General features: G+C 41.0%; 1 non-coding gene across 1 annotated transcript; it reads left to right on the top strand.

The window, feature by feature from the left end:
- Positions 1-3,821: 3,821 nt before the first annotated feature.
- On the top strand, positions 3,822-3,928 carry LOC137945097 (small nucleolar RNA R71). The gene has a single exon (XR_011110915.1). It is a non-coding gene; the product is annotated as a small nucleolar RNA R71 (small nucleolar RNA).
- Positions 3,929-4,176: the final 248 nt, after the last annotated feature.

The following is a 4,176-nucleotide window of genomic DNA, read 5'->3' as shown; positions in this document are numbered from 1 at the left end:
TCGGCCTGGCGAGCAGAAACTGGCACTATCGAACTCACCGCGACGGAGACTCTCTCGAGCTCTCCTCGGGTCTGTTCTCGGTTGCTAGACGGCGGTGGACGGCGGTGGACGACGGTGGCAAACTCCTCTCGGTTCTTCCCCTGTTTTGGTCGACGGTGCTCTGTTTTGGTCGATGCCCCTTTTCTCTCGACACTGCCTCCCTTTAATACGATTTTTCCCTTCTTTTAATACCATTTGCCCTAAAAAATACCTCCATTTCACTAAGGGCATTTGGGTAAATATCTCCTTCTCCACCAAAATTCTCCTGAAATTCCATAATTGAATCCATAAAAAGCATTTTAGGAAGAAATAAACCTTAAAAACAATGAAATATAATTCAGGAGAGAAAAATATGCAATATAGATAGTGATTAATGCCAAATTCAATAAGTGCACGTTTCATTTGAAAACCGATAAATAACCACCTATAACACAATTATAAAGGTTATTCTATTATAATTAACCTAGTTCTCATGTCAGAATATGACATCTATCATACCCCAAACTTAAATCTTTGATAGTCCCTAGCAAAACAACAATCGAACCAAAATTAAGCCTAGGAAAACAAAATGCCACTTTCGTAGGGAGCACGATTGCATTTAGCGCATACAACAAGCCGTTAAACCCCTACTTTGCAGTAGTGGATGAATTATGTCTCGTGAGGGTTTGCATGGAATTTACCCACAAAATTCATCTAAATCAATAATATAAAAAGAAAAGTGAAGAAAATTTACTCCTCATTAGCATATGACTAACACTTAGTATCGTAAAATATCTGAAAATCATATGAGATCCTGCACAATTTGAAAACCTGTGTAAAATATAGCATATTATCAATCCAAATACATTCATTGTTACTCCACCTGAACCAATGTGACCCATAAGCAATTACTTCAACAGAACAAAGAGGCAACAAATAACAATAAAATCTTGGTCACATCACAATTAAGAGAAAATAGTAGAGTAAGCATGTTGTCTCACAATCTCACAAAATAAATATACCAATTTCAATCTTGGCCTGCAACTTCTTTCAAATTACAATTCATCATCAAAGTTAAGGAAACTCATTGCTTCCAGATTTAAAACCATTTTACGCTATTACCACCGCACTTTTGCTATTACTAGCGTAATTTTTGTTTCACTGAATACTTTTGGTATTACCACCATTTTTTATTCGTCTTCACTGCACATGCACTTATTTTTAAGTAACCGACTATTCCGGTGCATGTCCCTGGGTTTGCCCAGGCTGTTTCTGAAGTTATCTGTCTTTTGCAAGCAAGAGTATTTCCATCATACATTACAACAAGGAATTTCACTGAGGTATAAAAAGGAATGAGTTCAAACAGGCATACAAGACTATTCAGACTAACATAGATCAACACTAGATTTACATGTTCTCTTTTGCAACTAAGTTCCAAGTCTAATGCAATAGTAAGTTATCCCACTGAATTCTCATGGATCACAACAAATGATATCAGATTTCTAATAGGCATATTCTACACAGTTTTACGAAAAATTTTAAAACACATTTGAGCAACTTATTTTAACTCTACTAACGTTAACCACATACTAAGAGGAGTAATTTGAAAACCACGAACAGAAATCAAAAGAAAATTATTGCTAAAACATAGAAGAGTCGTCCCCGCCTCCCCCCCCCCCCCCCCCCCCCCAAACCTAAACCTGACATTGTCCTCAATGGGGAAAAGTTAAAACACCAGAACGACTACCAAAAAGAATAACAACTTAGCTAGTTATACTCTAGCAGAGTAAGGGTTAAGCTCCCTCAGGGCTCCTAAATCCATAGGTGGGACCATATGTGTTTGGTCATCAACAATAATACCGAAAAGTCAATAAAGACCCCCATGAATGATACATAGTCTCCCTTGAAGAAGGTTTATTCGTATCAACCATACCCGTAGGTAATCATCTGTAGATGAAACCGCTATCCCACATCACACTTTGAAGAAATCTCCGTGTGACTGGCCACTGAAGACAGCAGGAATCACGCGCTGAACACAAGTCCTTAAGTTACTCACCATAAGGTTTTCATTCAATACTGTTATGGACTCAATAACACTGAGTCATCTACTTTACTTTTATTATTTATGTTGCTTTTAATTTCGAATGTTATTGATTTGTAATAAGACTTAAAGGTAGGGGTAGAATTGGGTTTTATAACCCTAACCTATGTTGATATTAATTACCCTATTTAAGAGCCCAGCCACCTTCCCCCGATTTGCCAGGTTGCCGACAAATGCACCAGGTCTGTATCAGTAATGCGGGTTTCGACAAACTCCACTGACTGCTCTGGCGAAGGAGTTATTCTGTCTCCTCCTAGGTCTTCCAACACAGCGAGGCGCGGCTGCACGCCGACCTGCTGCATCCAAATTTCGAGCTCCTATCCCATCACCTATCATGAAGAAAGTGTTTTCTCATCTGAGTCTAAAAACCGAGTTGCGGAAAAGGAGCAAGCAGTAAAGATCCCTTACCTCTTTTCCTTTCCCCGCCTTCCTTGCCCAGCTCGGATTTGCAGGCGCCTAACGATTCTTTGAATTTCATTTTCAAAAATGAATAGATAAAGAGGGCCAAGCGGAGCATCTTCTCTCTTAATGATTCGATTACCGCCTGCCTTTGGATCCGAAGAGCATGGACATAGCCTTTGTAGACGAACTCCATTGGTTGTTTTTCCCTATCCATATATACCAGATTATAGATCCTGAATGTTAATGTCCTGGGGCTCGATGCAATAAACTTTCATTTATGGCTCTGTAACTAGTTATGGAAGGGGTCCAATTGAATAAGATGAGGGTGCTCTTCCTCGGATCAAGTCGCCATGAGAAAAAGATGGGCATTGATCAGCTATATCTACCTTTGTGTCCGGTAGGCCGCTTTCGATCGAATAGAACCGACCCCTTTATTCCGATCGTCAACTCGTCGAATCGGGTTCTTTCACTCATGATCATCGAAAGCTGGGTGGGAAGTGAAGATTGTTTCTTAGTGGGGGTAAATCATCAAGAAGGGGGATGACGATTCTCAGCCCCACCCAGTTATTCAATCATCACCTACCTCTCAATGGAGTTTCAGTTGGAGCTGATCAAGATGGGGATTGAGCAGCGTCGAAGCGAGCACTTCACAAAGTCAAGTGTATGGTAATACTGTCCTTTACCTTTGCACCAAGAGTGTATCCTCAAGTGAAGGTTTTTGTGGAATCAATGGTTGTTGAGTGAAGTGTGAGCATGGAGCTTGGGGTTGAGTAAACCCTGGAGGACCCCCAACCTGTGGGCCCTTGGACCATGAGAAATTTGGGTGCCTAGCCCAACCAGAATGATATGTTTCCGAAAAAGGATCGTTCCGGTATGGTCTATGAAAATTCTGGACTGCATTCAAGTCCTCAATAAGCTCCGGGTAGGATGAACTAGATGGACACATTTGTGTGGGATGAGATGAACCAGAGCATATGGCACAGACAGTAGATGGGTTAGGAGCAGGTGAACTCTTGGACACCATAAGGGCATCAATTTTTCTAGTCAACCCCTCAATCTTGGCCATGAGCATGGGTGTTTCACTAACCTTGTAGAGACCCCCTCTTTTGGCTTCGTGGGATCTCCTATCAACATTAAATGACGAACCCCATTGCTGAGATTGATCACTCAACGTTTCAAAGAAGTCTCACGCCTCACTAGCACTCTTACCCATCAAACTCCCACCACTGTTACATCTACCATGGATCTAACCGGGGGTGTAAGACCTTGATAAAAGTATTGCACTGAATGACATTTCTCAAACCCATGATGCGGACACCTACAGATCAAATCCTTCCATTTCTCCCAAGCCTCATAAAAGTGTTCACCCTCCTACTGCATAAAGTTGGAGCTTTCTCTTCTGAGGGCTGTAGTTCTCTGAATGGGAAAGTACTTGGACAAAATTTTTGTGACTAATGTGTCCCATGAAGTAATGCTGCCCACCTCTAAGGAATTAAGCCAAGACTTGGCCTTATCCTTAAGTGAAAATGGAAAAATTCTTAACCGGATAGAGTCATCTGAGAAATTCTTGAATTTGAAAGTTGCACAAATATCTAAGAATTCCTTGATGTGGTAATATGGGTCCTCCTTCTCCAACCCATAGAATGTAGGGAGGA

Source organism: Aristolochia californica, unplaced genomic scaffold, assembly GCF_029961685.1.
Source record: "Aristolochia californica isolate CCGP_79_NKW_82.1479 unplaced genomic scaffold, dmAriCali1.0.hap1 SCAF_11, whole genome shotgun sequence".
In the NCBI taxonomy this organism is placed as follows: Eukaryota; Viridiplantae; Streptophyta; class Magnoliopsida; order Piperales; family Aristolochiaceae; genus Aristolochia; species Aristolochia californica.
Note: the sequence above shows the minus strand (reverse complement) of the source record. Positions and strands in the feature narration are given on the sequence as shown.